Source organism: Diabrotica virgifera, chromosome 2, assembly GCF_917563875.1.
Source record: "Diabrotica virgifera virgifera chromosome 2, PGI_DIABVI_V3a".
Taxonomy (NCBI): domain Eukaryota; kingdom Metazoa; phylum Arthropoda; class Insecta; order Coleoptera; family Chrysomelidae; genus Diabrotica; species Diabrotica virgifera.
This window is the reverse complement of record NC_065444.1, coordinates 276,997,088-277,010,374: the sequence shown is the minus strand read 5'-3', so window position 1 is coordinate 277,010,374 and position 13,287 is coordinate 276,997,088. Positions and strand designations below refer to the sequence as shown.

General features: G+C 31.5%; 1 protein-coding gene and 1 long non-coding RNA gene across 12 annotated transcripts in view; both read right to left on the bottom strand.

Moving 5' to 3' along the window:
* The window catches only part of LOC114338023 (disks large 1 tumor suppressor protein), a 1,799,868-nt gene that overhangs the window by 1,155,006 nt on the left and 631,575 nt on the right, over window positions 1-13,287 (bottom strand). The window lies entirely within an intron of this gene.
* On the bottom strand, window positions 8,114-8,552 carry LOC126880644 (uncharacterized). The gene is made up of 2 exons (XR_007696664.1): window positions 8,336-8,552; window positions 8,114-8,275 (listed from the first exon to the last, which is right to left on the bottom strand). It is a non-coding gene; the product is annotated as an uncharacterized LOC126880644 (long non-coding RNA).

Sequence of the window (13,287 nt, the reverse complement as noted above, 5' to 3'; positions counted from 1 at the left end):
TCTTAGGTTTCTCAGCCAGGAAACTCTTTTTCTACCCATGGATCTTTTACCCTTAAGTTTACCTTGCATTATGAGCCTTAATATCTCATAGTTCGCACCTCTGGTAATGTGGCCTAAATATTCCAACTTTCTTGTTTTGATGCTCTTTATCATTTCGCAATCCTTTTATAGACTTCTTAACAGCCTTTTAATTTATTTGATTTAATACTAATTTTGAACTTAATCTTAATTTATTTGTTTTAATCTTCTTCTTAAGGTGACGTGTATTTATGCGTAGGCGTCCACAGTACATTTTCTCGTCAGGTGAGATGTTAGATAGTCAGTATTAAGTTATTGTGTTTTTAGCAGCGTTGCCAACCATTTCATAATTATTATGGATTCCTGTGCATTGGCGAAAATTACGACTACCCAGATATGTCATCTTCTTAGGTGACAGACCTCTCTTACCCTGTATCTTTCCTTCGAGTACTAGTTGTTGAGAAGTGTATCATGCACCTCGTAATATGTGCCCCAAGTATACAGTCTTTTTGCTTTTTACATAATTAAAGTGTTCCCTATCCTAAAAGCCTGCTCTTCTTAATATGTACTTTCTCATTTCTGACGCTGTCCATCGTTTACAAACACTTTAAGGTTTTTACTGGAGCTGACTTTTAACGTCCACTCTTCCATTTCGTATAAGAGAATAGGCCAGACTTAATAATTAGATAATAAGGGATTAATTAATTAATAATAATAAGGATACTACGTACTTCTTATATTATTTAGGTTCTTTCTATTTTCACCGTATAATGTGTAACTAGTAAATCATCAACATTTTTTAGTAAAATAATCTTGAAAGATATTGCATGTGCACAATTTGTTCGTTCTTTCTTGGAAAAGGGTCGAAGCCATTTATCAAAAAGCTCAGGGTAAATATTCCAAACTCGATTTTTTATCTTCTTATTGGCAAAACGTATCCCCGTTCAGAACTGTCATCTAACTGGCGTAAATCAACTTCGTTTACATATTTTTTCCTACAAGCTCTTTATTTTGTTTCTGTTCTGAACAGACGGATAAAAAATTGATATTTTATTTAATTTTTATTGGTCATTAATTAATATAAATATTGTTTTGAAAGGTGCTTATTTGGTAAAAAAATTATAATTATGGAGAAGTATGTAATTAGTGATTTTAAAAGGTTTTTTGGTAGTTTATTTACCGCATCAAAAAACTATACATCATTAGAGAGACCAAAATAAATTATTCTAGCAATGAAAGTATAAATAAATAATTTCTAATTTGAATTAAAAAATCCTTTTTTAATCTTTTTTTTACAGTATTAATGGGGTTATTTACATTAAATCCTCTTGATATAATTCATGTACCGGGTGTCCCAATAAGAATGGCTCTCGGCTATATCTCAGGAACCGTTTATAGTAGAGCTTTGAAATAAAAAATTTTATAACAAAAGTTGCCTCAGGAAAAGCCTGGAAATTATTTTCATAATTGTGGGACCACCGCTAGAGGGCGTAATTGAATATCAAAAATTAAAAAATCTAAATTTTACAAAATTTCCCTAATGAAAGGGCACTGGAAATCCGATCGTCGTATTCTTCATAAAATTCTACGCATACTTGATTTGACAAGTTTAGGTCTACCTTTGGAAATAAGAGGTGGGGGTGAGTGGGAACCTTGTTATGAAAAACTGGCTGTGAGTCCGGTTCTGCTTAATCAAATTTTGCAAACTTGGTCTTGTTGAAGATAGATCTTTTTCATCAATGTAAAAGTTATGATTTCGAACCAACTTACTGAGTAATATGTCAGCTAGAAGGTGTTATTTAATTTTTTTCAGAAATCTAGTGTTCCTTGGAAAATATTAAATACAAACATGCATTTTTAATACCATATTACAAAATTAGACAAAATTAGCAACAGAATAGCGAAAACCGCATGTTCATACCTTTTTTCTATCTCGAGATATCTTACAAAACGTGTAAATTTAAAAACATAACTGTTACTGTCACCGGTAAACGAAATAATTCATTAAAAGTAGTGTGCTATGGAAACAACAACGAAACATTTTCCAGCTCTCAACGTATATTAGGTCTTTTCAACGCTTCTCATTTGTTTCGAGCCTCGTTCATATCTCGTATATTAACATTATACACGGATTAAACGGCATATGACAGAGGCTCGAAACAAATGAGAAGCGTTGAAAAGCCCTATTACAAAGAAATAAAAACAACTATTTAGTGATGACATAAACGTTCAAATTTTTGCCCATCATTTTCGTTGCAAACATTTACTCTTACAAGAGTAGTTTTTTACTAAGCAACAACATTTTTGTTTATATTAATAGTATTTTGTATTTTGACAACGGCACCCGATTTGGGCGTCGAAACGTTAATAAAAATCATTTTTTAATAATATTGTGGCTTATATCCCATTCTAAATAGTTAAAATTATAAAAATGCCACAAGAAAATAGCTTCAGAACAACATTACAAGAGTAGATTGAACAGCAGTCTCAATTTCTGCTTCGATATGCTTTGAATGGCGTTTAGTATTCTCTGGATAATGTATTCTAGAGTAGTGTATGATGGGCAACAATTTGAATATTTAGGTTGTCACTAAATAGTTCTTTTTGTTCTGTGTTATATTTAATTTTAATATTATTGCTTCTCTTTATATTGTTGTTTTAATTAATTATATTTTTATATGTTGACATCTGGAAAATGTTATTTTGTTTTTTTCCACAGCACACTACTTTTCATTAACTTAGTTTACCGGTGATAGTAACAGTTATGTATAAAATTTACACGTTTCTCGAGATATCTTGAGATAGAAAAAAGGTATCGACATGCGGTTTTCGCTATTCTATTGCTAATTTGACCTAATTTTATAAAGTATGATTAAAAATGCATACTTGTATTTAATATTTTCCAAAGAAAACTAGATTTCTGAAAAAAATTAAATAACGCCTCCCAGCTGGCTTATTACTTATTAGGATGGTTCAAAATTATCACGCTTACATTGAAGAAAAAGATCTGTCTTCAACAAGACACAGTTTTCAAAATTTGATTTAGCAGAACCGGACTTATAGCCATTTTTTCATAACAAGGTTCCCACTCACCCACACCTCTTATTTGCAAAGGTAGAGTTAAACTTGTTAAATCAAATATGCGCAGAATTTGATGAAGAATGCAATACTCGAATTTCCAGTGCCCCTTTATTAGGAAAATTTTGTAAAATTTAGATTTTTTTATTTTTGATATTCAATTACGCCCTCTAGCGGTGGACCCACAATTATGAAAATAACTTCCAGGCTTTTCCTGAGGCAACTTTTGTTATAAAATTTTTTATTTCAAAGCTCTACTATAAACTGTTCTTGAGATATGGCCGAGAGCCATTCTTATTGGGACACCCGGTACATTGCATATTTTACGCGGAAATGTTTGTTTACCTAGCAGTTTTACCTTTTTGCTCAACATTAAAAACATTTCCTGGTTGACAAAATTATGAAAAGCAGTAAACTACAATACAGTATTTTACTAAATTCACAAATTCACGAAATTAACTGGGACCTAACGATTTTCTATACAGTGTGGATATTAAGTCTTACCCCCCCTAGTAAACTCCGTTATGTAAGACAAATATGAAAAATGCTCGGACCCGTCAATTTTATTTTAATAAAGGTATTTTATAACATAAAAAAAAGAATGTGTGTGTACTTTGTACGCACGTAAGAAGTTATACTTCTATTATAATATAATTTCAACGAAATAAATATACCTACTTAACAGTTACAATACAAAAAATTAACAATAATTACCAAAAATGAACCAAAACTTAATAATGCCAAATATTAAAAAAAAAAAGAAAAAAGTATGAATCGTCCGGGATTTGAACCCGCAATCTCGCGATTTTTTGATCTCTGGTCCAATGCTCTACCAACAAGGCCATCAAGCCGCATGCTACTTACCTTTCAGATACACATAATTATACATCAGAGTGACAAGTGAAATATAAAAATAGATGTTTTATTATTTTACGCCCAAGGAAGACAAATCCAAAGACACAAAATTATAATAAAAAACCTTTTAAACCACCTTTTTCAAATTGCGCAAGTTGTATTATTAATATTAATGTTAATAAATGAAATATAAATATTTTGACGTTTCACAATTTGACAATTCACTTTTAACTGCAGTGCCTTAAAAATTTTAAAGCACTAGTGCCTTAAAGTAGCATTTTTAACGCTCTTATGGAGTCCTAAAAATTGAATTTTTAACACGTTTGTAGAAAAATATATTTAAAAACACTAATATATTCTTTCCACACTTTTTCTGGACTGATACATACATAAATTAAAACATTTTGAAGTATAACTTCAAAAATATAATATGAAAACTATTTAAAAAGGCAGTATAACTATTAACTAACCTTTGTTTGTTGTTTCTCTTCCCACAAATTTTAAAACGCAACAACCATACATAACAAAACCGTCAACCGTCCAAACCACAGCTGCGCTACAGCTGCCATATTGGATAATTTTTGACATGTCATTTGAACATCCAATCAGAACAAAGTTAAAATGCGCATGCGCCCGGATCGTAGGTTTTAACATATAAAAATTCACCCTCATATTGCGCGTAAAGAAGTATAACTTCAAAAATTGTCACCCCTTTCATCCCCTTCACTTGACAGCTACCCCCTCAGATTTTTAAATAGCAATGGGGGTCATGCGATAGTTCGTTGGAAAGGATTTGAAAAGGAGAATTCAAAAATGTATAAGTTTGAAATTTTGTATGGTTTTATTTAAAATTATTACAAAAAATAATGTATTAAATTACATCTTTAAAATTAAAGGAACTGCCAAATTATCCCAAAGAAAATTTAAATTACTGCAGGAGATGCTCGAAATGTTCTCCATTTACTTCCTGGAAGAAGTAGATTCTTTGTTTCGTTGCCTCCCTAACTCTTTGTAGGGTCTGCATATCAATCCTATTACATTCTTTGATTATTCTTTGACAGAGTTCATCAAATGTCGTCAACTGGCTCCCATACAGTTTGGATTTAAGGTAACCCCGTAGGTAAAAATCTAGAGGAGTAAGATCTGGTGATCTTGGTGGCCAATCAATGAATCCACGACGTCCAATCCATCGTCTCGGATACAAATTATCTAAAAAATTTCGAACGCGAGCAGTGTAATGAGGCGGAGCTCCATCTTGCTGGAAAACAATATCTTGGGTGAATTCGACTGGATTGTTTCTAAGCACATCATTAATTGCAGGAATTATTTGCGTCTCCAACAGATTAAGATAGCTTTCCCCCGTTAAATTGCCTTCGACAAAAAAAGGGCCTATAATGTGATCCCCTCCTAGTATATTTGCCCAAACATTTAATATAGTTGGAAATTGAGTATGACACTCTCGAAGCAATCGAGGGTTCTCGTCAGACCAATATCTTACGTTTTGTCGATGTACATGACCATTTAAATATAATGTAGCTTCATCGGAAAAACAAATATGTCTTAAATAATTTGGATCTTGTGAAATATTATTATCCATAGTTTCATAATATTGCAGTCGTCGATCTAGATCATCCTCTGTCAATTCGTGCACCATTTTCATCTTATAGGGATGACATTTTTGCTTTTTTAAAATGTGTAAAACGGTCCTGTGACTTACTTCGCGAGCAACATTCTAGTTGAACTGGATGGATTTACTACAAATTGAGACACAATATCTACTTGCTTTCCCTCAGAAATCTTTTTTCTACCATCCCGTTTCTTGTTTTCGAGAGAACCAGTTTCAAAAAATTTGGTGACAAATTTATAAAGACACAGGTCGATAAATATGGGAAATGGGAGAATCTACAATTTACATCCATCCATAACAAGGACTTGTTGTAAACGAAGAAAGCACCAAATATGTTGGTTGCTAAAAACCCTCAAAATATTCAACAGATAATCCAAATTAAGAATTCTAGATTTGTCTTTGAAGTCAAAGACATTCACATATCTTGGATAGCTAGTAAATACAATAAACATTACGAGCGACGAAGTAGGGTTGGTGGATTTTGACAAAACACCGGTTTTCGGTTATACCGATTTTTTCTACTTACAGTTTAACATACCGGTTATAACCGGTCAAAAAAACAGGTTATTCCAAAAACCGGTGTTCGTATTTTTAATAAATAGTTAATGCCTATTAGGTTACATTCTTACATTTACATTGCATTTTAGTTTGCGATACTCCATTCGATCGGTCGGTAACAATATTATCCATTTCGATACTATTGAAAGAATATATCGATACCAAGATAATCAATCGATATAAATATAAACGGTTTAGGATGGCCTGTAGTAGGGCATATCTGAATTCATTTCTCATAATGTTTCCGACGTATTGTAGCTTTCGAGATTTGATGCTGGTCTAGGTTATTCTACATTCTTCTGAGGACCTTTTCATTTACAACTCGTTAGTCCACAAGATCTTAAGTATTTCTCGATATAGCAACATCTTTAATGCTTCCAATGTTCTGCATAAATCTTTGTTCAAAATCCACGATTAAATACCAAAAAAGACCGAGGTTGTGGCCAGGCCCGCCAGCAGGGGGGGTCAGAGTGGGTCCGCCGACCCCCCGGATAAAAATGTCAAAATGAGTGGTCAAGATCGAAGGAGATTACAGTTTTTATTTACTAATTAATATTTTTTTTGTATTATATAATATGATTATTAAGAGGAAACAGTAGCGATCTACAGGTAGCTAAAACGCGTTCCAAGATTGCGGCTGTAATTTTGAATATTTTTTCGAGATATTTGGCACACGTATTCGTAAAAATATAATAAAGAATGGCGGTACAGAGCTCAATTTGAAAAATATATTAATATGTGGAAATTACTCTGTAATTAAATACAATATTAAAAAAACGAGCCTGTACCGCCATTAAGAAGAACAAAAAAAATACACTTTCTTTAAATAAACTTTTTTATCCGATGCCTAGATTTTATGTCATTTTGGAACTACTAAAATTTTTTATTTCATTAGTAGTTCCAAAATGACACAAAATCTAGGCATCGGATAAAAAAGTTTATTTGAAGATAGTGTATTTTTTTGTTCTTCTTAATGGCGGTAGGTACAGGCTCGTTTTTTTAATATTGTATTTAATTACAGAGTAATTTCCACATATTAATATATTTTTCAAATTGGGCTCTGTACATTCTTTATTATATTACGAATACGTATGCCAAATATCTCGAAAAAATATCCCAAATTACAGCCGCAATCTTGGAACGCGTTTTCGCTACCTGTTGATCGCTACTATTTCCTCTTAAAATATAAACTTTTCTTGTCCTTTCATTCATTTCTGGAATAGAAAAACGACTTAAAGATTTTGACCCCCCTAAATTTTTTTCTGGCGGCCGGCGGCCCTGGTTGTGGCTCTTGAAGGAGGCCCTCATCCGGTTGAAAGTAGATCTAGCTTTTCAATAAGTTCTCTTGAGATATCCTGGTTGTTGGCCCATTGTTCATTCGTTATGGTTATCATAAGATTTGTGCTCTATATTTACAGTAATACACAATTTTGTCACACTGATGAAAAGACGTTTGATCTATTCTACTCAAATCCGTTTCTATAAGGCTTTTCATCGATTGTCATTTATTTCGAGCTTCTGTCATGTGTCACATAATATTAATATATCTACGTCGTACGTCTTTGGTTTGTATCATTGGTTATATCCATAACGTATGACGTAGATATATTAATGTTATGTGACACATGACAAATGCTCGAAATAAATGACTGTGAATGAAAAGCCCTATCGTCTAGCTAAGCATAGGTTTGAAGAATACCATATGTACTAGCTGTCTAACTAATAGATGTTTTTATATCACCTCATAATATATAAAAATAACTTAAAACCCCAGTTTTTCTTTAAATTCATTATTTTGTTCGGAGGTAACTTGTCCGGTTTTTCACCGGTTATTACTTTTGTAAGAAAAAACCGTTTATAACGGTGACAAAAAAAAAACAACCGGAAAAACCGATTACTGCAGAGTAGAAAAACTCGTGTTAGGTTATAACCGGTAGGTTTTCCCCATCCCTACGACGAAGTAAAAAAACACATAGCAATAAGAAACAGATCCCTCCATGATCTTCAAACTACTACTACAGTATTACACTACTACTACTATTCGCAGAGGAAATAAAAAATGTAGTATATCAAAGTGTGTAAATAATTTATTTCTTTAGCTGAGCGCTTTCTGCATAAACGTCATCATCGGAGCTAATGCTAAAATAAAAAAAAGAGGTCTTGTAAGAAAAAGAAATACAAAACTCTTTTTTTACTTACGTCAATTGTTAAAAAAAGTACTGCTACAAAATTGAGGTGTTAACATTTGCATCTTGTGAAAATAAATTTTGGTTGGATATGCTATGTCCTCCGTACAACCCCAAACAATAAAAACAGAAAAACGGCCACATTACACGTTACACAAACACAAAAAAACTTTTTTCATGGTACAGGTATCACCCATCCATTGTTGGCCTAGTAGAAACAGCTGACTGACAAAATCGGATATTCAAATCTGTTTTTATCTGTTTTTTTTATCTGTTTTAATTTTTTAAAATTAAATTGATAAGGAAATGTACCTTAGATGTTTGTACTAATCAACTAATAAATTAATTGATAACATGATTGATTTTAAGACTAATTGGCCCAACATACATACCTTGTCAGATAAAAAATAAAAAGAGGAAGTAATGAGGAAGATCAGTTTTTAATGGTGAATTCTCAAATTTAATATTCTAGGAGATATTAGATCATTGAAATTATAGATTGAGATAATATTAGATTGCTGTTGTTATTCATCTTTTGTAAATTATGTAAGTCATTGAAATGACCTTGACAGAGTGTATGGATATTTTACTAAGTTGAATCCTTAACGTTTATAGTAGAAATATTAAATTATTTAAATGCTAAGATGTTAAAATGGGTATATTCAGTTTCTACTGTTGTAAGACATTGATAACAAACCAATAGGATAGAGTTCAGTGGAATTCAATTCTTAACAAAATAGTTTCAAACACTCTTGTTGTTAAGTGTTTTATTTCTAAAGTTCTCATTACTTGATGGTATAAGTATGTTATGTAAATATCTGTAATACAACAATGTATATATAAATCCGGCCAATAGACACAAGTTTTCCTTATTTGTATTTTAAGTTATAAAATTAAATGTTAAATATAAATACACTAGTTTTTATATACAGAGAGAGTCTGTAAAGTGGAATAAATTCAATATCTCAAATACTAATTGTTTTTTTGGAAAATGCTCAGACCAGTCGATTAGTATTTCAAATTGTCCTTTTTGACATTCAATAAAAATGTATACAGGGTGTCCAAATTTAGAGATATGACGTCATCGTCGATTTTCTTAAATGGCAACACTGTCATTTTGATAGCTAATTTGATAGGGTTTGTAAAGTTATACATAACTGCAAAATATCAAATTTTTATTCTCTACCATTTACAAGATAAGAGAAAATAACAAAGTTATATCTGTAATTTGGAATATATTCAATAATTAAAATACTAACTGTTTTTTTGAAAAATGCTCAGACCCGTCGATTAGTATATCAAATTGTCATTTTTGACATATAATAATAATGTATACAGGGTGTCCCAATTTAGAGATATGACGTCATCGTTGATTTTCTTAAATGGCAACACTATCATTTTGATAGCTATTTTGATAGCGTGTGTAAAGTTATACACATCTGAAAAATTTCAAATTTTTATTCCCTACCATTTACAAGATAATAAAAAATAACAAAGTTATGAAGAACAAAAAGTAATCAAATAATAATTGAATTTATTTATTTCAATTAAGAGAATGCTCATAATGTTGCCCATTGACAATTTGACAATAATTGAGGGCAACATTATGAGTTTTTGCTTAATTTATTGAAATAATTAAATTCAATTATTAGTTGATTACACACCCTATCAAAATAGCTATCAAAATGACAGTGTTGCCATTTAAGAAAATCAACGATGACGTCATATCTCTAAATTGGGACACCCTGTATACATTATTATTATATGTCAAAAAGGACAATTTGATATACTAATCGACGGGTCTGAGCATTTTTCAAAAAAACAGTTAGTATTTTAATTATTGAATATATTCCAAATTACAGATATAACTTTGTTATTTTCTATTATCTTGTAAATGGTAGAGAATAAAAATTTGATATTTTGCAGTTATGTATAACTTTACAAACCCTATCAAATTAGCTATCAAAATGACAGTGTTGCCATTTAATAAAATCGACGATGACGTCATATCTCTAAATTGGACACCCTGTATACATTATTATTGAATGTCAAAAAGGACAATTTGAAATACTAATCGACGGGTCTGAGCATTTTCCAAAAAAACAATTAGTATTTGAGATATTGAATTTATTCCACTTTACAGACTCTCTCTGTATATTAAAGATTGTATGAGGTCACTACTCCACTGTCTCCCATAGATACTTGAATAAAGGTTTATAATTACAATTCAAATTGATCTGAGTATTGACACAAAAATCAGGATTAGACTTCATCTCTCTAGAAATCTCCAGGTCCTCCAACAAATTCATTAATCTATAATTTTTAGATGGAAAATTCACTTTTGAGATTTTGCCATTTTAACGTAAGTGCTACCTTATTCATTTTGTAGTAAAGTGCTCTTTTAAAAGCTTATTTAATGCATTTCAGAATCTCATTGTTGGATGTTATATTAAATTTAAAAGGGCTGTATTAGAAATTATTAAAGTAAATTCATTCTCAAAGGTAATCACTGCTCCACCACAAATATCAATATCATCCCTGCTTAATATCTTATGTCAACACCCTTCCCACGATTTTCATAGGCTACATTTTTTAAAAATAATTAAAAACAAACAATGAGATTGTATCCAAAGATGAGATTATATTCAGATAGAGGTGAAATATGCAAAAAATGAAAGATAAAATATTTAATATACTATTAATCAATATACATGTCGAAAAATAGTGATTTTATTAAAACTGAAACAAGAATATTGTCATAATAAAAAAACTAAACGATTGCAAAATATGCACTCTATTTCCAGTTTGTTTCAAATAAATTAAAAACCATCTGAAATGTTTAATCAATGATTCATAAAACTTATGAGCAACATCAACATTAGCAGCATCAACAGCGTGCATTTTGTAAAATTAAAACACAACATGCAGATAAAATTGGATTTTGCCAATTTACACGTAACACCAGATTTCTGTTAGTTTTTAATTTATTTTTTGCGCAAATAAAGTTCTGCAACCAACGCTATAAGTATCGTTTAAAAATGATTAAAGCGCATAAAATCAATATTTAAAAATCTGGAAGATAAAATTGGGGCATAAGAAAGATTATAAGACAAAAGTACCCGGATACCACTTTTTATTCTTTACTTTCTATCATGATTTCTGTTTATTATTCAAAATTTTAGTTTAACTGGTCTCATGGAGTTAAATTTTTATTGGTAATCATCATCAATGACTTTACAATTTTTGGTGACTATTTGCCACGTTTCCTATTGCCTTCCATGTTGTTCGGTCTTGTGCCCTATATATCACTGTCTCACTCCCATTTTCTTCACCTCCTCTCTGAATTCATCTTTTCACATTTCCTAGGCCTGTCCAAACTTATCTGGTGTGATGTTTCCCAAAACACATTGTTTATAAGGCGCTTTTCGTTACTGCGTATCACATTGGCCTTTATATCTCTTACTAGATTTTGCTTTCCGAAAATACACTCTAATTCGTTGTTCTGACTGTGCCTGAAAGAGCCGTATATAACTTAAAGGATTTTACGTTCCCACATAATAAATTTCTCATCCGAACAAACAACAACTTAAGGAAATGCATTAACAATAATAAGAGCCAAAAGAAAAAGCAACTACAGAACCGTTTATCCAACTGATGTGGTTACTGCCTAAAAGCTTACATCGGTCAAACTAAAAGAACCTTTGATGAACGTAGAGCAGAACACAAAATGGTTTTCAATAAGAGAAAAACAGACACTTCTACATAAGCAATTCATTTTCTAGATCATAATCATTCTTTTAATGATTAAGGCACAATAAAGGCCTTAAGTTATATTTAAAGCAGCAAACTCATGACGAGGTTGAAACGCGTGGTAATGCGAGCGTCAAGTGTTTAAAAATTTAGACGTCGGCAAAGAGAGATATAATATATAATATAATAGTGAAAAAGAAAGAGAACGCAGTTACCACCCTACAAGACGGTAAAATTAGTAATATGTATTTACTTTGTGATAAAATGGATCAAAGCATATGTCCCGAAAAATAAAGGCAACCAAAAAGGTTACAGCCTCCAGTGGTGGAGGTAAAAATATTAGTAGGTCGGTTAAATCTCACAATGATAAAAATTAAAACAAAACGTAGTTTGACCATAAAACTACCACGACACTGATCGTACCCTCAGTTTTGTGGCAAAATACAAGACGATCCACAGGACAATAAATTTTAGCGTTTGGTATTATTTTAAGGGTCATAAATACCAAATTTTGACAGAAATTTCTCTATTTCACGTTGCGTTTAATCTATTTGCGTTGTTTCGCATTATATGAATTTAAACGTGCGAGGATTAGAACGCACGACGACATTCCAATGGTGGCTCATATAATCATTTGGAGCCTTTCTCACTAGACGGTGGTTGGAACGTTCGGTAAAGCCGTCGTGTTTATGTCGTCCCTTGCTACAACAACAGACGGCAGCCGTGCCGTCTTTACGCACCCAGTAGCATAGGGGACTCAAAGCATCCTTTCATATGATACTGTCGTTCAGTCGCACGAAGGTAGATTCCTTGGTTGTTTTGGTACATTATTTTTATTTACACTTTGTGGCTGTTTGAAGTAGGTACATGTATTTTATATTATGATGTCTCAGATTGATAGTGAAATATTAATAGTATTAATTAAAGCGAGACCTGTTCTTTGAGACAAAACAATAGAAATATATAAAGATAAAAACTTGACGAGAAATGCTTGGAATGGTGTATGCCGCGCGTTAACAGTGAATTTGACGAATTAGGTGATAAAGAAATAAACACATTTGTTAAGTACAGCAACATTAATTATGTGTTACTGATTAGATAACAACAGTAATTAAAACTGCTAAGTATATTATAATAAATTTTATTTTACATAGTTGCATTTAACGTTGAGTATAGAGGGTGTTCCATCAATATGTGTGAATATAAAAATATATA